At 38.7% G+C, this 27,198-nt stretch overlaps 1 protein-coding gene across 1 annotated transcript in view; it reads right to left on the reverse strand.

Annotated features, from left to right (window-relative positions):
- LOC122801137 (intestinal-type alkaline phosphatase-like) overlaps positions 1-14,434 on the reverse strand; it is a 457,280-nt gene extending 442,846 nt beyond the window's left edge. The window contains exon 1 of the mRNA XM_044070678.1: positions 14,322-14,434. The gene's annotated coding sequence lies outside the window, so the exon portion shown is untranslated. The remainder of the gene's footprint in view (positions 1-14,321) is intronic.
- Positions 14,435-27,198: the final 12,764 nt, after the last annotated feature.

Here is a 27,198-nt window from a genome sequence, read left to right on the forward strand (position 1 = left end):
GATCTTGGGGAGGTGGGGATTCATGGGGGTTCCCCATCAACAGCTTCAGGGTATTCCCGTCGATGAAATGGTGGTAGCAGCAGCCACCAAACAGGAGCTGGCCCAGCAGAGCTCCACTGTCCACCCCCTAACAGGGAGTTTAGGGCCTTGGACAAGTTTGGTAAGCAGGTTTATGCTTCAGCAATTTTCACATTGCAAGTTCTGATTTATTTGGCACCAGACTACAGAGCAGCTTAGTCAAGGAACACTCTAGTTCTGTCCCAGGGTCCATGTCTGCTGAGGAACAGATGATATTTTTCTCTAGGATGGCCACCCTTCAGTTTATTTCTAACACATCCATGAGGTTAATTTCTCATGCTGCAGAAGGTGCCTCATGGGTGGCCATATCAGGCATTTCTACCAGACGCCAGACCTGGATGTGGCTGTGCAATTTCTAGGAAATCAACAAGGTGTCCTTCACCAATGCCCCTTTTGATAGATCGACTCTTTTTGGTCCAACTATAAGAGACAATCTATCCCAAAGTTAGAACCATGAAAAGACCTTGTCTGCCATCATAATCCAATTTTCTACCGCAAAACCATCCTTTTTCAGGAACCAGCATGGAGGTAAGACGATGTGGTTCTGAAAATCTCAAGGACCTTTTCAGGATTCACAGGAAGACCTTCCTCCCAGAGGTAGAGGGGGTCCAATGAATAAAGGGTCTCGGGATTCTTTCTCAGATAGACCCAATGAGTAATCTTGAGGGATTGCCCAGCTGCTCATCTCTGGAAGCAGTCAGGGGATGATTGTCTTTACATCCAACCACCTGGGAAGCCATCAGAAAAGATCATAGGGTGTTAAAAATTATATCCAGAGACTATTCAGTACCCTTTTTCCAGAAAACCTCTCCAAGCAGAACCCTCCCAGTATTCTGCCTAATCAGAGGGAGGCTGCAGCCTTAGAAATTTTTAAGCTGCTTTTAAAAAGAGTCATCAAAAGTGTCCCCCCAGACTAACTCAGATCAGACATCTACTCCAGATTCTTTTTAGTGACCTAAAAGATGAGGGATCTCAGGGCCATTCTGGACCTTAACACCCTCAACAAATCAGTTGCCAATTCAAAGTTCTGAATGGTCACAATTCAGTCCATTATGGCCTTCCTGCAGAAGGATGAGTGGATGTGCTCCACAGACCTTCAGGATGTGTACTATCACATCAAGATTAACAGGCACTCCAGAAAATTCCTCTGCTTCTGGCTAGGAGCCAGTCATTACAGCCCCTAGGCATACCTCCCAACTGTACCAAATTACTCGGTTATTACTGAGTTTTGGGGACCAAATAATGGAGTGCCATGATTCCTGAGTAGCACCCCTACATTTCCGACTTTTTCCAAGTTTTATTTTTAATTTTTTTCCACTATTTACTTTTAAGCTGATGTTGGAATTGAGCTCAAGGGCTCCACTGCACACATTTCCAGCTGGCTGGCTCATTTTGAATGCATTGAATGCATTTCCATTTCCGCGATCAATCTGCGAGTGTGAGCAGTGGGAAACAGTTATTCAAATGAGTGTTTTGGCTCTATCTGTGAGCAGGGATCAATGGCTGGCAATTTCAAATGATTATGGATTTTTTGGCTCTATCTTGGATATGGAATGGATCTGCAAGCGGAGGATTAGGCTTCACTTGTGAGTGGCTGGGTATTTCAGGCAGGTGAACAAGATTCAGTTGAAGTAGGAAACATCTTTTACACTGTGAAGAATTCCAGTGTGTGTGTGTGTGTGTGTGTGTGTGTGTGTGTGTGTGTGTGTGTGTGTGTGTGTGTGTAAATGCCCCCAATGTAATACACCTGGGGACTACAGATACTAAGGCTCAAACCCTGGTTGAGTACAGGGTAAAAAGAGCCTAACATCCCTAGCCGCCACCACTTATGAATTAAAGCCTCATATTTTTGATCTTTTCTTCATACAACCTGTGGTTTGCCTCTAGCCACCACCACTTGTGAATTAAAACCTCATATTTTTGATTTGTTCTTCATAAAATCTGTGGTTTTCTGGATTGTGGCAAATCCCTGAGGGATTGAACTCACTAAATAATGACAGGCTTTTGAATTTCAGACTTCATATTCTTCAGAAACTAAATGGTAACACAAAATCTTTTATTCCAGCAATTGTTTAAGTTTATAAGATCAGTATTTGAAATGTGTCCATATTTTCGGTTTGTATACCCCCATTATTGGCTTTGTCCAGGTTTTTTGTGCTAAGAGGTTGAGACTAGAACTATGGTGAGAAGTGAGAACTGAATTCACTAAATGATAGCCATTTAAGTTTCAGTCTCCCTATCTTTCAGGAAATTGTTGATTTGGCAATGGCATAGTGGTATGTTGCTCTGACTGTAGTACACAGGGCCTTAGGTTCAAGACTTGGCAGTGAAATGCATTGTGGTAACACAACATTTTATTCTAACAACTTTCCAAAATGTTTGTCTCCCCCCAAAAAAAAAATGAAATTGAAAATAAGTACGAGAAGCTGTGCAAAATGCCTATGGCTTACACTACTGTTATTATATATATATATTGTGTGGGTGTGGAAGTAGACTTTTATGCTGGACATATTCGAAATTGGGCAGTTTTGTCATTATTGGTTCATGCATTTTGTTTCATTGCCTACTGGAAAATGTTCAAACAATAGGTTTAAAATGAGCTCTAACAAGTGTGCTGCTGTATTATACAAGGAATATAATTAGTAAAGTCAGAAAGGTGTATCAAAGAACACATGCATGTTTCTTGTTTTATGTGCAAGGGGCCTCTGATTTGAAAACAGCCTAAATATAATCTTTATCCACCAATGGTCAGATGCATTTTCTTTGGATGTGGTATGGGTTTCAATGCTGTTTCAATGAATGTGAGTTTCAAGGGCAGAAAAGTTTTAATGCCAATTCTATTTTCATTGTGAGACAGTATTGCTTTGTTTAGCAGATATCTATTAGTGTTTGTGCATTGTGCTATAAAATGTAAAAATAAAATCCAAATAATTATTGCAGAAGTAAAGCAGTATGCACACATTAGTGATTATGGTAAATGGGGTGAAATAGACAGGTAATGGGACATTGGAATGGCTGCAAGGGACTCTGGTGCCAAATTTTGGTTGTCTGTTCTTCAGTTTGTGTTTGAAAGTTGGTATCCAACAATTCCATTGGAGTGGGCAGGGTTACATAATTATGCATGCAAATTTGATATTAATCAGCGTACAGATTTGTACCTATTTTCCATAGGCCTTTTCCAGATTTTTGATGTTTCCAGGTTGAGAGGTATGACCCCAGGGTGTTTACCAAATGCATGCCAGTAGTGGCAGTTCACCCAAGATTGCAAGGATTCCAGGTGTTTCCTTATCTTGATGATTGGCTCCTAACTGCTCCCCCAGCAAGTCTTGTTCTAGGGCCTTGGTGTCCATGGCAGCCACAATTACCCTGGTATCAGTAGCACTCCTTCACGTGAGAGTACTTCAGTGGACTTTAGCATCCCAATGGTCCCTTCTTTACTATCTATTGAATTACCTGATCAGAATCTCTTGAGCATGCAAACAATCTCTTCTATGGTGGATCCAATCTGAGGGCCTTCATCAGTGCCACCCATTCATTCTCCCCCCCTCCCAAGGCCACTGTGACCATGGACGTTTTTCAGTTCAGGTAGGGGAGGCATTATCTAGGACAAACAGTCCAAGGCATGTGGTCCCCCCTAGAGACCAACTTGTATTTAAAAGTTCTGGAGATGAAGGCTGTGCTTCTTGTCTTGCAAGCCCTTCATTCCTCTCTTCCTATGGGAACTATTGCAATTCATAAGGACAACATGTCAGTGATCTGGTATATTATCAAACAAGGAGGAACCAGGTCCCCCTTATGTCGAGAGGCCATGAGGCTGTGGCAATGGGCAATCTCTTCCAACCACTTTCCCATAGCAATGCACATTCTGGGTAAGTCAAACATCCTGGCAGACAGGCTCAGCAGGACCATTCTGATGCCTCATGAGTGGTCTTTGAATCCTTCAGTGGCAAATACTTTCTTCCAGAAATGGAGTCAACCTTGCTGCTATCTTTTTGTGTTTCCCTCCAACACCAAGTGCAGCGAGTTTTTTACCCTGATCCCTCCTAAGGGACAGTTGCTGAGAGATGTGCTAGTCCATGCTTGGCCCCCGGTTTACTTTATGCCTATTTTCCTGTTTCCATAATTCCCAAAAGTTTGCAAAGAGCCCAGAGGTTGAAGTGCCAAGTGATCCTCATTGCTCCCTTCTGGCCCCGACATGTTTGGTTTCCCTTCCTTTGGACTCACCTGGTCTGTCTACCATGGACTGTGGATCCATCTCCAGATCTGTTGTCCCATCCCTCAGGACATTCCCATCCAGATCTACTGAACCTGAAATTAACTGCTTGGTTACTCCATTTCCAATGATGGCTAGAACTCCTGGGCTTTCTTCCTCAGTTAGAAAAAGTTTGATTGCGGCACACAAACCGTCCACCAGGAAACTATACAATAGCAAGTGGAAGAGATTCTGCATTTGGGCTCATCAGAGCAATTAGGACCCTTTTGCAGCTTTGGTTTCTGCTGTCTTAGATTTTCTGGCTTCTATTTTCCATAACAGAGCTAATTTTTTTGCGGTGAAAGTGCAATTGGCAGCCATTTCCAATTTTCACATTGGGGAAAATGTATTTTCTCTATCCTCATCTAAATTGTGCAAGGCCTTTTTTAAATGTAAGTTTCTCCTTCATCCTCCTATCAAGGAACTTATTGCCCACTGGGATTTCACCTTTGTTTTGCAAGCTTTAGTCTTTCTGGCTTTTCAGCCTTCGGCTAAAGTAGATTTAAAGTTTCTGACCTGGAAAATCATTTTCTTGGTGGCCATTACCTCATCCAAAAGAGTTTCTGAATTACAGGCTTTGTCTTGCAAACATTCATATTTGATTTTTCACAAGAACAGACTTTCTTTGCATACTGACACTTCCTTTCTGCCCAAGATCACTTCTGAGGCTAACATAAAACAAGTTATCAATCTGCCAGACTTCTTTCCTAACTTCCAAAACAGAGGAGAGTATCATCTTCATATGTTGGATGTACACAGAAAGCTTCTATTTGGATAGAACCAAACTTTTTAGAAAAATCTGGTGACTGTTTCATTTCCTTTTCTAAGACCAAGTTGGGTAAACCCATTTCCAATATGAACCTGACTCATTGGATTACGAGTTGCATTAAGCTTGCTTACTCCACAAGGGGCATCCTCTTACCATGTCATATTAAGGCTCATTCTACTAGGTCTGTCTCCACCTCCTCAGCATTCTGGTCGAAACTTCCCATTGAAGAAATGTGTGCAGCCACTACCTGGTTGAACCACCATACTTTTATATCACATTACAAACTAAACATTATTTCCAGGAGCAGAGTGCCCTTTAGTTCTGCTGTGCTCCAGAATATCCTTCCATGAGGGCGCCCCAAGTTTTTCTGTAGCTGGGGACTCTGCCCCACAGGTTGAAGATCAAATAAAGGCAACAACATCAGATAAAGAAGTTATGTACTCACCATAACATTCCATCTGAGTTGTTGCCTCTCATTTGCTCTTCAACCTTCCCTCCCTCCATCCCCCTACCTTTTGAAGGACCTAACAAAGTTATTTAGACAAATACTTCATTACCGTTTTGAGTTCCTGAAGTATTGTTTTCTAACTTGCTCTGTTGTCTTTGGGTGATTTCTTTGTACTTGTGTGATTAGATAATGTATAGTGGTGCAGCAAACTCGATCTGAGGGATTTGGAAGTGAGAAGGATTATGAGTAGGGGAGGAGCTCAGATTTTGGATGCTGGAGCTTTAGTATGCAGCCAAGTTGGATCCAATCCTTGGATCCAAACCCACAGGTTGAAGAGCAAATGAGAGGCAACAACTCAGATGGAACATTATGGTGAGTACATAATTCATTTTTTCTTCAATCTCCATTCACTTGTAAAACTCATAACTTAATCTGTCTAGCCCTGGTCCTGAATCTTTTCTCTATTATTTTATTACATCATGCATTTCTTCCATAGTAATTGCCTTTTCCAGTTCTGTCTTAGTACCTTCAGATATTTTTAAGACACCATTTCTGTTTCTCAGCTTCTTCCTTTTCATACATTTATCTACAATTCTTTCCACTATGTCAGTTATTTCTTTTTGTTTATATCTTGCATATCCCTCTTTATCAAATAACACATCCATTCTTCTTTCTTTTATTCTCACTTGTTTTCCTAAATAAGGTGATGTCTGATCTTTCTTACCTTTAATGACATTTTTTTGCCTAAATAACAGAATTTTTAACTTATCTCTGTTTTTCTCATGTGACTTTCTGTTTCCTTTTTTTCTCATTGTCTACTTGAAGATCTTCCATTATTTCTTTAAATTCTTTTTATTTTTAATTATGTTTTCTACTGTTAAAAAGATTTCTTATTCTTTTCTTTAAACACTACCATCATACAGACCATTTTTCATAAAATTCCCTCATTGTCATATGTTATTTCCATAATTTCTTACTCTCCACCTTCATTTCTGTTGAATTACCAACTTCACCAGTAACCTTTTTATTCTTTTCCCTTATTTTATTAGCTCTTTATTCTTGCCCAAACAGCTGTGTGAGTAGAAAACTCAGTGCACTTCTATTTTCCCCCTCCATTGGAACATATTATATAATCTGTTTTAAAGGGTTTATATTGAATAGTCGCCCTCTTAGGTTGTCGAGCACCTAAACGTCGACACCTAAACGTCGACAACTTAAAATTGCGAACGGCCATTTCCACGCAGGGGAACAAGTCATTTGGCCATTATGTGGATTTTGCCCTGTTTAAAGCATAGAGCAATCTCTGAGTTGGTATATTTAATTGGGGGGGGTCGGGTGGTGTGGGGGGGGGGGGGTGAAGCCCCCCACTTGATTTCTGTTTAAAAATGTTTTTTCACTTTGGCCAATGGCATTGTTTCCCTGTGTGGAAATGGCCGTTGACAATTTTAAGTTGTCGACTTTTAGGTGTTGACGTTTAGGCATTCGGCAACCAAAGCAGTCGGCGATGTAATATAGACCTGTTTTAAATATCCCTGTTTAATAAGTCTGGTCTCTTTTTTTTTTTTCTTACCTGTAGTCCTCCACATTTTATAACATCCTTCAGTACATTCAAATCTTGTGTTACTATCTCCTTTTTCTTCTTTAAATTGTGGATAAATTCACCTATCATAATAACATGTTAACCAAAACATATTTTTTAAAAAGTTCAAATATATTTTTCTTGTCTGTCATATTTGTGTATACATAAATTTTGGGTCTATATTACCATGTCAATAGGGCTGTTCATCGAACGCCCTTACGTCAACACATGTACACCGAACTACCTAAATGTCGAACGGCCACAACAGAGATTTTTTTCCCAGGGCAAAAAATTGCTGGGCCAACAAAAAAACTAAACAAACCGACAGACACAATGAAGTCGGAGGCCTTAGTACCAACTCCAAGATCGCACTACAGTTTAGGAAATGGTAAATTCCCGACAACGGCCCAGTGATTTTTTTTCCCTGAGAAAAGAATCACTTTTGTGGCCGTTCAACATTTACGTATTTCGGTGTACATGTGCCAACATACAGGCGTTCGATGAACAGCCCTGTCGACATGGTAATATAGACCTTAAATTTCAAATAATCTTGCACAACATTTTTTTATATCCACACATCACCACCATCTTACATGATATTAGTATTGTAACATATAATATTTTAATTTCTTCATTTCGTATCAAAATCCCTACACCAAAACATTCATTTCCAACAGCCCATATAATCTTCTGTCCTCTAAAGGGATTGACTCTATCCCTTTTCTCTTTTTTAATTTATCCTGTATCTAATAAACATGTCATTTCTGCTTTTACTTTCTTACACCATTCAGTTATTATTAACCCCCTTGATATAATTTCTAATACTGTTCACATTAACACTTAGTATCTTTGCAACATTCCTTTCCTTTGTCTTTTTTGCAAATTTATTCTATTTTTCCCTTCTTCATACCCTTCTTCCTATTGACCTTTCAATATTTAGTTTTTATTCTTCTCGTGTCATAATGTACGTTCTCTTCTTCCTCACTTCCCAGTACTTCATACATATTTTGTTCCTGAATAACAACAGCTTTTTCCTAGTATTTAACTCCATTTTTTCTGACGTTATTGTATGTTCTTCTTCTATATTTTCTTAAACAAAATTATCTGTCTCATCTTCTTTGTAATTATTTTCAGTATTTTATTCAGCTACTCCTTTGTCCTGCAACATAAGACAATCAAACCAAAAATGCCCTTGGACATTACATTGACTACACTTTGGTTCAAAACTTTCAGCTGTGTTCCCCTTCTCTCTGCATTGCCTGCATCTTTTTCACAGTCCTGTACTAAATGCCTTCCCACTTCACAAAAATTGCCTTTCTCTGACTTTAGTATCTTAGTCTATGAATATGTAGTATCCTTCCTTCTGTCACATTTAATATTACTAACACTTCCCATTCCTCAGTCCACATATTTCTTTCATTACATTTTTTTTAATATTATGCACTTTTTGCAAACAGATAAAAAAATTACTTCAACTATATCATGGTCAGCAGTTCTGAACTCTACATGCATTTACTTTACAATATGTATTTCTTGTTTTCCTAGACTAACAGGCAGAGCCTGCAATACTGGTTGTGGGGACCACCAGCCACAAGTGACTGAGAATGGGGATTGGGGTGAGAGAATCTGCACCAGGGATAATTCTTATATCTCATGCCTTAATGGCACCTTCACACTACGAGGATTGGGAGGAAACCACTAGACACCTGGAATAATTTTCTTTCTTTAATGGCACTTTAACATCATGGGGATCAGAGTGAAACCACTAGATACCAGAGCTAATTTTCTTGTGTCTTAATGGTACTTTAACAATATAAAGATCAGGGTGAGAAACAGTCAGGGAGCACTTAGTAGAAAATTACATGGAAATATCTAGCTTTAATGTGCAACTACAATAGTCTGCAATTCATAAGAGCATGAAAGCACACATCAGTGACCTTTAGAAAACTCAGCGACAGATATGGGTCTGTGGTGTGTGTGTGTGTGTGTGTGTGTGTGTGTGTGTGTGTGTGTGTGTGTGTGTGTGTGTGTGAGAGAGAGTGTAAATGTGGGGAGGTGCCTCTATTTTCGTAATTTAGCTGCTAGTAGTGTTATCTACCATAGTAAGTTCTGATCTGCACTTCATGGTAGTTAATGTAATTTAGGGACATCAAAATTAGCCCATAATGAGGTCTTTCCTCATTGTGGCTAATGTGTCTCTGAATCAAAACGTACTGCATTGCAGAAAACAGGGCGTTATTAAGGTTGGGGCACTTAATGAAGCCCCAGTTATATTTTGATATAGCCTCCCTGGGATTCCATTATAAAGAATCTATGCCATGTCAGACTAACCTGGTACTCAGCCTAATAGATAGAGAGAGAGAGGGAGAGAGATAAATTACTTTTGATTACTATTTGTTGGCCAAGGCAGAGTGCTGATCCAAGTGGATCATTATCAGTAGTGGACAAAAAAGTAGTCACAGAACACATGAAAAGGACAAAAACAATATTATGGATTCAAAAACATTATAACAACATTGAAGATGTCTATTTAGCATAGTAAGAGTCTATCTAATACAATAACCAGTATGCAAAAACACTATTACAACATAGTAGAAGTCTGATAAAAAGGAGGAATCTCTCTACTACCAATGCATATACAATTTCATCCATAGCGTTATTGCAGTTTAATTTAGTCTACAGTGACAGACAGGATGACAAGGTGGATGGTGGAGGACAATTAGAAGAGTGAGTGAAGAACAGTAGATGGAGGTGGGTGCTGTGAGGGTGGGGAAGTAGTGATGGGTGAGCTAGACAGAGTGTGGAGGAGGGTGCAGGACAGAGAAAGGAGAATGAGATGCAGGTTAATCTAAAAGCATGTCTTAATGTTAAGCTCTAAGTCAAATGTAGCCATTACCCTGTCTGAGGTGCTATCACTAATGAGATGGAGTTGGTGGCATGGAGTCTTGTGATTGTGGTGCAGAGAAAGAAGATTGTGAATTAAATGATTTATCGGATGTGGGGTTTTGAGAGAGTCTACTGGAGAAGAAAATGAAGGAGTGTTTGTATTAAGAGTTTTTGAATAAGGTAGGCTAGGAGGAGTGTGCATCTTTCACTTCTGAAAGGCCATTTTGCTTTAATTAAGACTGAAGAATACTGTTTTCTTTAGGGGTTAATATGGTGAATCAATATATTTGACTAGATAGTCTTATTATTTTTTATTTAGAATGACTAAATAAAAGAGAAGATAAAGAAATAAACTCCCTCTCTCTCTCTCACACACACACACACACACACACACACACACACACACACACACACACACACACACACACACACACACACACACACATGCTATCCCTGGGATTCATCAACACCTATACTAAGTGTACACTAAGTGTTCACCATTCTGAGTGAACAGATAACTCAAGCATAACTCACAACTTCTTCCTCTTGATTTTAGTTTTACTACTGATTTTTCTTGCTGCTTAAAATATAAAGGGAAATTTATAAATATTACCACAAAGTGTACACTACATGTACTCTTGCACAAAACATGTAGATTGTGTACAGTTAGTGTAGGCATTAATGAATCTGGCCCTATGACTTATGTCAGAAAACAGTGTACAAAACTTAATACTACAGACACATGCCATTAATTAGTAACAGTGCCGTTACTGATTTTCTTACTTCATTGTTAAAAAAAAAAAATGCAAAAACTGTGTAAATGCGATCAATGGCTAAGAAAATACATCAACAGAAAAACAAAACAGCCAGAATTGCAACGCCAAGATAAAACACTTTTAATATCACAAAGTATTAACTGTAGAGTTATACTTTGTGATATTAATTTTTTTTTATCTTGGCGTTGCAATTCTATCTTTTTTGTTTTTCTCTTACTTCATTGTTCTTAGCACACCTGACTTAAACAGAGGTTCACAGTCTAAGTGCATTTATCATTTATTCAAGAGTTCTAATATCAAGAAATTTATTGCCAGACTTACTCTGCAATGCTTATAAAGGACCCAGTAGAAACAACCTGACAGATTATTAAAACAAATTTATTATTTGCAGGTTCTTGTTTCTGAATGTATTTTTTCTTTTGTCTGCTGGAATGTTGATTGTCAGGATAATGTATTGTGTGCATAAACTAAACCAGTTCCATGTTTCATCTAAGGTCTTGAGTTCCTAATCCGGTAAACGAAAGTATGCACAAACAGAAAAAAATGCTTTTGCTGGTGTCAATCCCACTTCAATGGATAATGAAAAAACAGCCTGTAAGCCAAAAGTAAAAATCCACGAAAACCTTTTATTCCACACGTTAAAACACAAGCGCTTTCGCCCGGTATTACCGGGCTTTTTCAAGTGTACTAACTTCAGTTACATTCAGTACTTTTAAAATGCTTAAAGACTGTGCCTATTGGTTAACTAGCTAAATCATTCATTAATTAAATTAATCAAAGACCAATTGATCTTACAATCAACATTTCAAATAACTTTGTTCTTGAATTGTTGTGTTTAAACAGTAAATCCGATTAATTGCAGGTTTGCAAGTTAGAAAATATTAGTTGCGTTTTTAATGTAAAAATGAAGCTCTCTTTACAGCCAAACTTTTTAGAAAATATTCAAAGCACAAATCTTAATGCGCCTTCTTTTAAAAACTATGAACACGTTATAAAAAGAATAAATTACTAAAAACATTTGGTTGATGCACTGTTAAAAAATAATGTGTGATCTTTAAGACAACAAGACCAATACCCATGCACAAACCTTGTTAATGTCATATTATGCCACAAAAAATCGTTTTTTTAGAATAATGCCCCTTATTAATCAATGCTGTTGTGCAGTATGCCAGTCCTAATTCAATTTGTGATGTGTGAAAGAAAATTGACTAACCAGGTAGTTGGACTTTTACTGTGTGTGAAATGTGAATTTGTCATGTTCCTCCTATTCATATTATAACACATTTCTCCTAGTTTTGAGTATACTGGCCAAACTTAAACTGTCGTTCAATCCTGGGAATTTTGTGGCATTCAGCCTTAATTGCCAAATGAGTTCTCTAGTACCTAGAACAGTTTCCCAATCCCCTCCTCTCTGGTCTTGAACCACCTTGTCTAACACAAAGAAACGAATGGACATATTAGGACAAGTCAAAGAATGCTTGTAAAAAGCATTGGTTTCTTTCTTGCATTTGACATCATTTCATCTAAGGTATCTGTATCTATTAGCATGCCCCAGTGTATACCATCAGCATTATGATTTCCGTCACATACATATTACAGGTAACTAATATGTTAACCCCTGAGAGTTTCTACCTAAGGGTAGAGAAATGCCATGTACAGACTGGAAAGTGTTCATGTAATTGGGGGAGATACTAAACACCATGGGCAGATAGGTCTGCTGCTGTACACAGCTGCATCTCTACACATCACACTTATGGTCATCAGATAAACAATCTTAAATGAATAGCTTTCATAATCATCACATGCAATAAATAACTACTTTTTAGCAACAGTTGTTTTATGTATTATATTAAGAACACAACATGGATTATGTTAGTTACTTAAAGAAATCATCGAACCAAAGGAAGACAGACATGCAGAATACAAACTGGTTCCACTTTTTCTTCACAGATCATAATGAATATTAAAGGCATTCTCTCATCACTACAGTCTGGCAACCACATCCAGTAAATATGTTATTACTTAACATCACTACACTCTGGGGTCCATGTGCATGATGAAAGGTCAACATCACTGCATTTTAAGGGTCATGTGCAATGAACCAAATATGGCATCACTGTGCTGTGACATCTGTGTACAATAAATAGGAACTCTTCTTTTCAATGGCTACAACCATCCCTATGATGAACATGTGGAACAGAGTAATGGTCACTGCACACTAAGAACTTCAGAAAATGAACAGGTCATTGTAACAGCACATCTAAGGCCTCATGAAATGTAGGCTGTTCTTATGGTTTCATAGCAGTGATGTGGAATTAACATGATAAAGGTTATTGCTCTCTGGAAGGCACATTCAATAAATAAATTCATGCTACTGCACTCTAAGCTTTGTATGAAAATGAAAACAGAGAATAGGGTCTTTCCACTGCATTTTGAGATTCTGTGTAGAATAAACAGTGTAACAGTTTCTTAACTGTTAAAGCCTCATAAATACGACTGTGGTTATTGCATCCTGTATCACTCACAGAACAAGCATGTCATGGCCACCATATACTAGTTGTTGCTGCGACTGCACCAACAAGAAGTATAAAACTCTGTCCCTTGCCTATGGAATGAACCCAGAACCTACCACATTCAGTGCAATTGTTGGAAAGAGAGAGACCTTTGTTACTAGATTGTGGTGGGAGTTATATAGGTTCATAAGTAAGTACTAGGCTAGCTGTCTTTGAGGGCCATTTTAAGCCCAAGTGATTCCAATCCAAAGGTGAGAATCAAACACTGTACTATGTGTCTTTGAGGTAAACACCTTAACCATTATAGAAACCCCAAACCATTGTGATGATGATATGAAATACATATTACATGATCTCTACATTCTGGAGCCTCATACAATAAGCACATCATGGTCAGATGGCCACAAGAAATAAACAATGTTATGGTCATTATATCATGATTACCATATAGAATAAGCAGTTCATGGTCACCTCACCCTGGAGCCTCATACAATAAATAAATAATGGTCACTAAATCATGAATTCTACATAGAATACACGTTAGTGATAACTATTCTCTGAAGGCCACATGAAATGACCTATCCTACTGACTGAATGCTGATAGTTACATGGAATATTCAGGGTTGTTGTAACTGTATTTGCACTACTACATATAATAAACAGGTTATGGTAACTCAACACTGAGTGGATCACAGAATAAATGGGCCTGGAGTTTTGCAGTCTTGTGGCCAAATGGAGTTAATACAGTCATGCACTCTGAGAGTCATAGTCAAAACTCACTATCACAGTCGCGGCTGTATACAATAGTCTTGATACTGCTTATGCTGTTCAAGTCAACATACATGAATGTCCCAAAAGGTATTATGCAACAATCTCTCAATATTCTTTAGCATAAAATCAAAGGTAACAGTTTAAAAACACAACTTCTAGCATCTGGCATATATGATCTGATACAGCTTGTAACAGCTCTCTATTCATTTTGGAAAGATAAAGGGGCAAAGTAAGTCAGATGATACTTACCATCACCAAGGAAGAGGATTAGGTTCTTTGCCTTGTTGGTGTTCTGCTTCAGGTTGAGAGCAGAGTGTAGGGACTGCTTTGCCTTAGTGTACCAGAAGTCAAGGTCACTCTCATCTGCTGTAAAATAATAAAAAAATAAATTAATAAAGCAATCCATCTTTATTACTTGTTATTGGCTGTCGCCTGCAATTCTGGTTGATATGTGCATCCTGAGACAATGTAACAACTGCCTCATGTACACGGACAACCCTCTACTACTACTACCACCTAGGAACACAATTTCTGAGAGATGCAATTACATTAAGGTCCTAGAGTCAATGCTCTCTCTCTCGCAAGCCAGTATATTTGGTACTGAAAAGGTTGTCAACATAAACACCACACTTCAACCATCATCCACACCTACAAAACACATGCCCACATATGTGGAGATCCTCAACAAAAACATACCCAAACAAAAGAGATCTCTGAGGCAAAAATGCATGCAAACTCCACTGCCCACCACACCACACATAGTCCACACACCTGTATCTCAAAGCCACTAAGGCCTAAACATAAACTCAACATATTAGTCATAGAAGACTCCATTGTGAGACATACAAATGTGCCCCTCATCAGGATGGATAAGGAGAAAGTCACACTTAGATGTTTGTCAGGTGCCAGAATCCACCATATCACCCATGCACTCAAGTCTCTCAACAACAGTTACTGTTATGACTCTGTCATAGTCCATGTTGGTGTGAACAACTTAAGATGTACTTCCCCTGGACTACATGAAGAGAGACATGATAGAGCTCACTGAGTATATGTCCCAGGCATGGTAGAGCTCACTGAGTATGTGTCCCAGGCATGGTAGAGCTCACTGAGTATGTGTCCCAGGCATGATAGAGCTCACTGAATATGTGTCCCAGGCATGATAGAGCTCACTGAATATGTGTCCCAGGCATGATAGAGCTCACTGAGTATGTGTCCCAGGCATGATAGAGCTCACTGAGTATGTGTCCCAGGCATGATAGAGCTCACTGAGTATGTGTCCCAGGCATGATAGAGCTCACTCAGTATGTGTTCCAGGCATGATAGAGCTCACTGAGTATGTGTCCCAGGCATGATAGAGCTCACTGAGTATGTGTCCCAGGTATGATAGAGCTCACTGAGTATGTGTCCCAGGTATGATAGAGCTCACTGAGTATGTGTCCCAGGCATGATAGAGCTCACTGAGTATGTGTCCCAGGCATGATAGAGCATACTGAGTATGTGTCCCAGGCAGGTATGTCCCTAGTCTTAAGCAGCATCCTACCATCACCCAGAATTATGCCTCAATACAAACAGAAAATTATTGACTTTAACAAATGGCTTAGTTTCTGGTGTCATTCCAAGAGGATACAGTACCTGACAAAGTAAATACCCACAGGGTACAGAACTAATAAAAAACGAAAAAAGAACCACGTCCAAAGCACAAGGCAGAAAGTTTAATCCAAAATACATACAAATTCACTTGCTAAGCACTTTCACCATTACACATGGCATCTTCAGAGTAAGTGAAAACCATACCACGCATTAAATACACAGTCACATCAACATCCAATAAAAAAAATAATATACGCATTAATTTAAATACATAAATGAATAATTATTAAATTGGTTTAGAACATTGAATATATCCACGCAGAATAAAAAATGCTGCCCAAACTTATTATAAAGACTTGTGTTATAAATGACATCTTATCCACAATGTATACACTTGTATATCAACATCCATTTTGACAAACACTTGAAAAGTGAAAAAAAATATATAAAATGAATAAAAATAATATATTGGGGTATAAAAATAGTGTGTGACCCACTATTTGCATTATATCCTATTAGCCCAATCTTTTAACACAGGTTTTAAAGAAATATATTCATTCAAACCAGGTGGGGTTGTTGCATCCAAGATTATTTGCCATTTATATTCCAGTAATTCTACCTTCAACCTTTCATCCCCACCCCTCTCAAGATGTGACACTCTGTCAATAACAAAGAAAAAACATTTCTTAAAATCAACACAGTGTATACTGTGCATATATAATGCATTATGAATGTCCTTATTTTTTATAGCTCACTGGTGTTCTGCAATCCTGTCTTTTAATCTATGGACAGTTTGGCCTACGTAGAATGCGTCGCAACTGACACAGGTGGCAATGTATACCAACTTCTGTGAGTTGCAGTTACACCTGCCAGGGCACCATATGGTCTTAATATAATTGGACACCGTTACATAAGATCCTTCACTGATGAACCTACAAAATTTACAGGTTCCACATTTGTACATCCTAGAACACGTGTAAATGATTCTGTTTCCCTCCAAAATTTATTTGATGTTTTTTCCCCTGGAATATACTATTTTTGGGAAATGTCCTAAATCATTTCTCATAGTTTCATTAAATACTGTATCCCATGTTTTTTTCACTACTTCAACAACACCTCTAGTTTTACTATTGTATTTCAAAATTAGTCCCTTGCCTTCTAGGGTATTGGTCCTTTGAACTGTATCAATATCATTGCCCCTTAAAATGGGTTTGTATATCCTCCGTCTTTTCTCCAAGACCTCATTCCTGATTTTTAACATCTTTAGGGGGTATCCCCTATATAAAAAGAAACCAATAAGGGTATACACTTCTTTAATGCAAGTATCATTGTCACTTACAAGTCTTGAAAGTCATACCATCTGGCACTTCACTATTCCTCTTTTTTGATGTGGAGGGTGACAGCTATTGTAATGTAACAAGGAATTGCTATGGGACTTCTTCGTGAAAATGTTACTATGTAAAGTATTTGCAGATTTGGTCAATTTGATGTCCAAAACTCCATTTCATTTTCATCCCACTTGCTGGTAAATCTAAAGAAAGTTGTAGTACTATTTAGATATTCAACAAAGGTCATAGCTTCATCCTCACTGCCCTTCCAAAGTATTAGTATGTCATCTAAAAAACAGTTATAAAGAGCAATCTTGTCATATGGTGACCCAAATACATAATTGTCCTCCCAACATAGACGAACCAGGTTAGCAAATCCAGGGGCACATTTTGCCCCCATTGCCACACCTGAAATTTGTTGGAAAATTTCACCTTCAAATGTCACAAAGTTGCTCTTTAACACCATTTCCATACATGATGTCATCATATTAATTTTAGCAGCATTTAATTTACCACTTCTAACCAAACTTTGGGTGAAATATTCAACCCCTACATCTTGTGGGATTACAGTGAAAAGGTTGATAACATCTATAGTTAAAAAATACCAATCAGTGCCATCATCAGAAATCCTGTCAAGTCTGTGAAGGCAATGCCAGGAATCTTTCAAAATATGTGGAACCCCAGCCACAACCTTCTGGAGCCCTTCATCCACAAAGGCAGCTAAGGGTTCAGTCTTAGAACCCCGAGAGGAAACAATAGCTCTAAAAGGAGGATCTGTGGTGCCTTTGTGGATTTTGGGAATAAAAGAAATAACCGGTATGACTGGGTGTTCTACATTTAAAAAATGTAATTCTGTTTCAGTCAGTGCCGCCTGAAATAGAGCATCAAGTAAAAACAAATCAATTTTACGATATGCTATATGCAATTCGTTAATAGATACCCTATGGTAGGTTGTGTGGTTGCCCAATATTGCCTGCATCTTGGCTATATAATCAAATTTGGACATAATCACCACATCGCCGCCCTTATCGGGTTTCATAATTCTCAAATCTTTATTGTTAGCTAACTCAAATAAAGCTTCCTTTTCCTGCTGAGACAAATACAAAACATAATTTGCCCCACATTCAGTGTTAAGCACATTCTTAATTCCCCTAACACATAATTTCTCAAATGTAGGCACATCCTTATTACAAGGGGGTATAAATACACTCTTCCTTTTTAAACACCCCAGGTTGTTTTGGTCACCAACAACACTATGGTTGTCCTTGAAATAAAGGGCCAAGTTTAACTGCCTATCAAACATTTTGACACTAGTAAGCACATCCACTATATTAGTTCTGAAATTAGGTACAAATAAAAAACTTCTTATCAGGACATCATGATGGACTTCTTTAATATCAAAGGCACTGTAATTATAAACATTAAAATTGGATTTGGTGAAAATTTTACACTGTGACAGCAAATTCTCATTATTAAGATGTAATTCTTCTTCATAAGTAGTGGTAAATGTAAAAGAAGATAAAATTTCCCATAAACCACAATCAGTTTGTTTGTTAGGCAGTTAAACTTGGCCCTTTACATTTTCAGGAAGAAGTCCCATAGGAATTCCTTGTTACATTACAATAGCTGTCACACTCCACATCAAAAAAGAGGAATAGTGAAGGGCCAGATGGTAAGACTTTCAAGACTTGTAAGTGACGATGATACTTGTATTAAAGAAGTGTATACCCTTATTGGTTTCTTTTTAGATAGGGGGTACCTCCTAAAGATGTTGTTAAAAATCAGGAATGAAATCTTGGAGAAAAGACGGAGTATATACAAACCCATTTTAAGGGGCAACAACATTGATACAGTTCAAAGGACCAATACCCTGGGAGGCAAGGGACTAATTTTGAAATACAATAGTAAAACTAGAGGTGTTGTTGAAGTAGTGAAAAAAACATGGGATACAGTATTTAATGAAACTATGAGAAATGATTTAGGAAATTTCCTCAAAATAGTATATTCTAGGGGAAAAAACATAAAATAAATTTTGGAGGGAAACAGAATCATTTACAAGTGTTCTAGGATGTACAAATGTGGAATCTGTAAATTTTGTAGGCTCTTCAATGAAGGACCTTATGTAACGGTGTCCATTATATTATTTTTATTCATTTTATATATTTTTTTCACTTTACAAGTGTTTGTCAAAATGGATGTTGATATACAAGTGTGTACGTTGTGGATAAGATGTCATTTGTGACACAAGTTTTTATAATAACAAGTTTGGGCAGCATTTTTTATTGTGTGTGAATATATTCAATGTTCTAAACCCATTCAATAATTATTCATTTATGTATTTAAACTAATGCATATATTATTTTTTTTTATCGGATGTTGATGTGACTGTTTGTGTATTTAATGCATGGTATGGTTGATTTTCACTTACTCTGAAGATGCCATGTGTAATGGTGAAAGAGCTTAGCAAGTGAATTTGTATGTATTTTGGATTAAACTTTCTGTCTTGTGCTTTAGACGTGGTTCTTTTTTCGTTTTTTACAGTACCTGACAACCTGGGAAGACATGATTGACAAACCACGATGCTTTTCCATAGATGGCCTGCATCTGTCTCCCTTGGGCTTCATGCTCCTGGCAAAGGCTCTTGTCTCCTTCATAGTGCCCTTTTTAGGCAAAGCCATGAGGTCAAAATTACCAACATGAAAATGTCATCAAAACACAAATTAAAGGTCATGCTGCTAAATGCTAGGAGTCTAAACATGAAAATGTAATAATTGCAAGCATTCTTAACCCTGGAAGATGATGAAATTTGTGCAGTCACAGAAACATGGTTTAAAGTTGTGGAGAGCAACCCAGCCATACCAGGTTACACATCCTATCATACATTCAGACCCCAAACCGTGGATAGCAAAGCAAAAGTAGGTGGAGTCCCAATATATATAAAAGACATACACACCTCCAGGCTGGTTAAACAGTATGACGCACAGGAGACACTTCAGGTGCAGTTAACCACTAACAGGACCCGTATTCAAATCGTAGCTAGCTACAGGTCCCTAACTGTGACTCAGGATGCCCACTCCACCTATCTGAACCTCTTCGAATCTATCAAGATTCAACCCTTTAGCCTGATCCTGGGTAACTTTAACTATCTAAGCATAGACTGGAAGAACTACTCATGCCAAAACACAAATGCCCAGAGATTCCTTGATTTCGTCAATGCAAATGCCTTGAACAAGCTAGTGGATACCCCCACAAGAGGTGAAATATCATGGACTTGGTATTAACCAACATGAGTAAACACTGCAGTATCCCTACAGTGTCATCCTTCCTAGTAAGATCTGACCACAAAGTGGTCACTTTTGAAGTCGCCATCTTCCCTGACCACCCCATAGAGCAGGTCAAACAAAAAAACTTCTCGAAAGCTGATTACAACCTCCTGAGGGAAGGTATAAACAGCTTCACAGCTCCCTTCCCCTCCATAGGAACTGGCACATATGCTCAGTCCTACACCAAACTACTATACAGGCACTTATATAGCTGCATATAATCAGGAATAACCAACAGGAAAAAATCCTCCTCCTCAAGGAAGAGTAAACCTGTCTGGTGAACATCTGCAATAAATAAACTCTGTAATGAAAGGAAAAAACTGCCATCCAGGACCAAGAAGGAGCAGGTGCCAAATTGGAAGTAATTTCTCCTAACTCTGAACAAGCATGCACTAGTAAAAGCCTCCAAAGCAAACTTTGAGTCTAAACTGGCCACATCTACTAAAGACAATCACAAGGCTTTCTTCGGATATGTCCGCAAACTCAAGGGAAGCACCCAGATCTGCTCAGAACTGGTGGTCAAGGACACCACATACAAACGCCATAGATATAGCCAACCTACTGGCAGACAGGTTCAGTGAAAACTTCACTCATCTTTCCTCCTCATCAGTAAATCAGGATAACCCTAGCACTTGACCCCCTCCCCGTATCTCCAGAGAGCAAATCATCACTGCCCTCTCAAAGGCAAAAAATACAGCCTCCATGGGACCAGATAACATCCCAGGATGCATCCTATATGAACTCAGACAGGAACTTGGAGCAGCATTAGACATCCTATTTAACCAAAGCCCGAGTACTGGTTTCATCCCGGCCGAGTGGAGGACAGCCACTGCCATCCCTTTGCACAAAGGTGGAGTGTCCACCAATCCAGGAAATTATAGATCCATCAGCCTAACTAGTGTGATCTGCAAGGCCATATTGCAGATTATCATGGACCTCAATAACAAGGACATTGGCAAACTCCAAACACTTGATCCCACACAGCTTGGTTTCATCAAGGGGAGGTCATGTCTGCTAGATTTGGTTGACTTCTTTGAGACAGTCAACAAAGCCATGGACAAGGGGAAGATGGTGCATACAAACTGACTTTTGACCAGCATATTGTCTCTGTTGTACATAAAGCTTTCTACATGGCCCACCTCCCTGTATTCTTCCCTTATAAGACCGATTATTGAGTACAATGCCCCTTTCGGCATGTACCTCACAAAGCACATGCAGCAGCTGGAGAGACCACAGAGGTTACTCACCAGGAAAATCCAGGGCATCAACCATCTACCCTACACAGATAGGCTAAAGGCCCTGCCACTCTATTCAGTCTCCTACAGACTCCTCAGAGGTGACCACTGTCTGACATACAAAGCAATGGGACGGCTGCATATCCACAAGTCAAGCTCCACTCGAGTAGCCTGCATGCGCGACCTCAGCCTGGCCTGTGACATCAATAGGACTTGTTGGTGGGATAGATTTGTGTCCCAGAGATGACTCCTTCTGTGGAATAGACTCTCACTCCACGTCAAGCAGAGTGCCTCATTAATGCTTTTTAAGAGCAACCTGGGCAACTGGATGGGGAACAGAAAATACTCCCCTGGGATTCCATCTGGGTCCCTGCTGGACAGGGGCATCGGGTGCTGACATGTCAGAACATGGGCTAAATTCTTAACTAGGCTTGTAAGGGCCTTAGGACCAATAGCCTAATAACTTCCTATGATATCATATGGCTTCTTCAGACCATAAACATACATAAATATAAAAAGCAAACAAACTTTTTATACTTACAGATAACGTTCCTTACTTTCAAATCCACATTCATTGAACAATCCACTAAGCCATACATCCCACGCAAAGTGAGTGACATCAGCAGTTCTTTCCCATTTAATTTAAAGGCATAGTCATGTAGAATACACAAAGTAATTTGATTTATATATAATAAAACATAATTCAAATAAATAAATACTTATAGTTTTACAAATTTAACAAACTAGCATAACCAAAATAATGAAGACCAAGAACACTAGGTTGATAAAAATACATTGTAGCTGCTAAAAACACGCTTCGCATTACCTATAAGCAAGCTCATATATTAGATCAGTAACAAATCACTGAAAACAGTTTTCATTGAGAAGCAAACTTGACTGCCCTAATAAAAACAGTGACTAGCTGTACTCCTATTATCGTATTACATTTAGCATAGCAACAGAATGCATACATATGAGGATATCTAGAAACTGTACAACAGAAATACTTTTACAACTTTTACACACTCACATGTCCCAAATAGTAATAGTAAACTAGCTACCCTAAAATAATAAAAGCATCATAAGTATTAAAAACATATTCTGCATCACTAATGAGATTCTATCTGCAATGCAAAACTGCCTTGCATCTTGAAATATGGCAAGATGTTCCTGAAGAAGCACTTAGAAGTCATATAGTGCCCTATCCAAGTTGAGGACACAGATGGCATACAAAGCATGCTCAGTACTCTGTAACAGTTATACAGTAGACCACCAGCTATATCTCTCAACTGTACAGATTTTCACAGAATGTCCAGATTTTTGCCTCATATTCTTGGTCTGCTTTTCATAAAATTGTGGTTTTCTGGCAAATTATTAAAGAATGAAGTAAAAAAAAATAATGACAGACATTTGAGTTTCTGACTTCATACCCTTCAAAAAATTATGCTAATGCAAAACCTATTTTTCCAGTAACTTTCTAAGTTTCTAAGAGCAATATTTAAAATATTGTCCCTATTTTTGGGGTCTTTGTCCCACTTTTATTTATGACTTTGTCCAGATTTCCTGCTTTAAGAGGTTGAGAGGTACCCCACCAGTCAAAATCTGAAAGGTGTGTAGTGTGGCATTCTGTGTACCAAACAAAACCTTCTCTATAGAATAATTGCACTTTTTAGGTGGGATTGAAATCTAAGAAATGTGAGGTGTTGAAATCTATGAGGGGTATTCTATGTCTAGATACTGGGGATGTTCTACATGTAAACATCATGAGGCACAATATATGCAAACGCACACAAAGACACACATATTCTACATCTAAACATGATGGACAAAATAAACACACACACACACACACACACACACACACACACATGTGTACACACAGGCATTCTACATCTAAACATCTGATGTTACCTATCTACATTACTCCTGCTTAACCCCGCTCTTTACTTTTCAATGTTTGGCTACTACCACTTTCACCCAATGAAACTTACAATGGCCATTCCTATATTCCTGTGTCTCCCATCAAAAGAAGCACAACCACCATGACAATTTCACCTGCTGCCCATGTACTGACTTCCACTCTTCTATAACCCTATACCAGTTTCTAACCAGCTCTACACACCCTAATACATATACACCTATTACATTTGCATCCACATCTCCACCCCATAATATGTGAATCATTTTCATCCATGTCCTGAAACCTCCATCCCCATCACATATGCAGATAATATTTGCATCCATGCTTCCACATCTCTTCCCCAGCACACATACATAAATATGTACAGCCTTCCCCTCCACTTCTCCAACTCACCAGATATGCAGACTTCTTTGCATCTTTGCTCCCACATCTCCAACAACAGCCTTCCCTTCTTATGCTTCTCTTTGTATCTAAAGTATGTTTTTTATTATTTCTGTAATAATCTTAACTGCAAATTCCATGTTTCTATCACATTCTCAGCACAATCCTCCCATACAGCTCCTCAGAATTCTTTCTCAGGTAATCCATTATGCAATGTTTTCTAATTCCCTCCTGTGCTATTCCAGTTTTTTCCGACTCTTCCTTTCTTCCAATGACCTATAAAGACCTTCCCCATATGACCCTTCCTTCCTGTGCTCAGTTGCTTTCATGTGATTTCTATAACTTCACCTATTGTCTTAGCCTTTTCCTTTTCTTGAATACTTCCTCCATCTGCTTTCCTTACCTGACAAAACAGAGCCACTCCCCACTCATAATCCAGACTCCTCTTGCAACCTATCAGAACTCTTAATACCCAGTGGCACCTTGCCTCTCCAGCTGCTTTCCTGACATGTAACTCTCACCTCCAGGATCCAGTCATCTACTTATTGTTGCCTACTTGCTACCGTGTACAGCTTATTTTTTTTCCACCACCCACAATCTACCTCTTTTGATTCCACAATCTTATCTCATCCCCAGTGGCAGTCTAATAACCTTTATCTCCTCTGCTTTCTTCCCACTATACTTATATCATCACACCCGTTACACAATTGTCTTTTCATCTACATCTGTGACACTATATACCTAACAAAATTAGTATGGCTCAGCAAATCTTGCCAACCACCCTCAGAACCCCCCACCATTCTTGACCTGATGTAAAAGTCTGTACATCATATCAACAGCAACCTTCCTTCTTTTCATCAAAATCACACCCCTTCCCTTCCACACTTACACCTACTGTCTCAAGCCCATAGCTCCCCTACAGGAGCTTGGCTTATCAGCAATTAGCAGGTGGTCCACAGACTCCAGGACTCCCTTCCCAGCCTGTTATGTCTGCACTTGCTTCTCCTGACCTGGCATTCAATGGATGTGTCCCCCCTTCTAGAGTACCTTAATTGTTACATGTTAGTCCCTAACTCTAGCCACTGCCTACTCATTCCAAACCACATTCCTACACTGCTGTCCAGATTCCTCCCTATTTACATTCATCCCTTCCTCTGTTGCATCCCTCAGAAAAGTCATGGTGAAATTACTCTCACACCACTTTTATAAACTTTGGTACACCACAATTTCCCTCCTCCCCATCATACACTTCCCCCTTTGTATGAGTACTGTGCTCCTTCAGTCCTCTGCAATTAGCTTCTACCCTGGGTCCATGATAAATGCTGCAAACTGCAATATCGGATCCCACAGCTTTTATAAATGAGCATTAATGTACCACACACATCAATATTCACAAAAATGCATGCCTTCTATGGTGACAAACCCTGTACACTCCTAGTGTTGGGAACATTGTCACTGTACACATATGCTACTTAAATATATTAACAATATATTTTGGCATAACTACAGAGAATGGGAAACACATGGAAATGAAAGCACTATTCCTGCAGCCTAGCTCCAGCAATCCACTGCAGAAATCTAAACAACTAAACTGCAGGCAAACACTAATCACATCAATACATCCACTACAACCATACCCAAACCCTCATACATAATGTAAACCAGCAATAGCAGCACAAACACGTAACTATTAACATAGCCGGCTTTAGGCACCAGCGAACCCTGTTCCTGGGGACCCCCAACTACAGCAAGTTATCTTAAATAGATATTTTATAACACATCTGTCAAACCAACAAAAGCTAGTACAGCAATTCTGTATACTTACTAAACCAGGTGGGTAATAACTCTTATTCAAAGACATTCTGGTTATAGTAACTGTTTTAGCAAGTAAAAGGCTTCACAATTACATTAAATATTTTACCAGTGACATAGTTAGCTAGCTTAGTTAAACCCTGCTGGTGGATACTCTGTCCACTAAAATTAACAACATAACTTGCTTTAAGTATCTGCAATACCCGCAGCTGCAGGGCTCCCCTTAATCATCTTTGACTGTGTGGGGACCCCATAAAAGCTGTTGCGGGTTGTGGAAAAAATTTACTAATTTCCTGATTATGCTCTTTTACCTTATCAGGGTTGTGATATGTCCCTTTTAAGATAAAGCTGATAATAAACAAGAGAAAGTTAAGCACTTGAGAGAGCAGCAATCAGCCCAGAGTGCACACCTTGCATTTTAAGAAGAGCTGATGCTTTTGATCTTCAAGGATGATTTTCTCTTTCAGGAAGTTTTAAAAATACCAGCAGAACTCCGGAAACTATAACATTCAATTTCATTGATGAAGAATTCTGCACAGTGCCAGAAGTAATAGCAGAATAAAGGCTCAAAATCAGGAACATGTTTTAAGTATTACTCTAAATCACTTAAAAATTAATGGAATAACACCTTTTGCATCAACATGCATTTTTAGACCTAATGTCTGAATTTACTGTCTGTAATCTTGAATGAACAAGTAAATCAAACTTTTTACAAAGGACAGAGCAAAATTATGAGGCAAAAGAGGGAAGAGCTCTGAAATCAGGGGCAGTCACAAGTATTCATGACTCCTGAATGAGATAAATAAGTGACTTACCCCTGCTGTAGTTTGGTGACTGTTAAACAGCAGTCAGTGATCTGGTGTGGCAGTACCAGGGTTGCACAATGTACTATTTGCTGAAATAAGTACAAAACTAGTACTACTCTGGCTTATCCTTTGTGTGCGTTTGTTTGTGTGTGTAAAAAGAAATATCACAGATTTTATCTGTGCACTCATCCAATAATGCTGGGATACATACATTAATCTTCTGGGTATTGGTAAAAAATACACATAACAAGTAATTATATTTTAAAATAAGGCATAAAATATATCACCGGATATTCAGACACTTAGAGCTACTAGGAGTCTGATGCCCCCCACTCCTCAGACTCTATAAGTGGATACAGTGAAGCCCCCTTAATCATCCCTATGTGGGGACCCCACAAAAGCTGTTGTTGAATGGGGAAAAATTAGGAGAAAAACTAAATTCATTACACCTCAATAAGGCTGTGACATGACCCTTTTAGAATAAAGCTGGTAATGGCCTTTGCTCTTAACAGCAACCATTCCAAAACCAGCCCTGTTGACATGTGCATTTACAGAAAGTTGATGTAGGTTATTAAGGGTGCTGGAGGTTATTGGGGGTGCTGGAGATTGTGTGGTTGTTACTACTTTAACTTTCATTACAGTCAAACCTTAGAGGTGTGCACAGGAGGTCATTATAGCTTGTGTTTGGGTTGGGGGCTGGGGACCAGTGCAGTCATTGTTTCTTTCA

This window comes from Protopterus annectens, chromosome 4.part1, assembly GCF_019279795.1.
Source record: "Protopterus annectens isolate FY-2018-M chromosome 4.part1, PAN1.0, whole genome shotgun sequence".
NCBI classification, from domain to species: Eukaryota; Metazoa; Chordata; order Ceratodontiformes; family Protopteridae; genus Protopterus; species Protopterus annectens.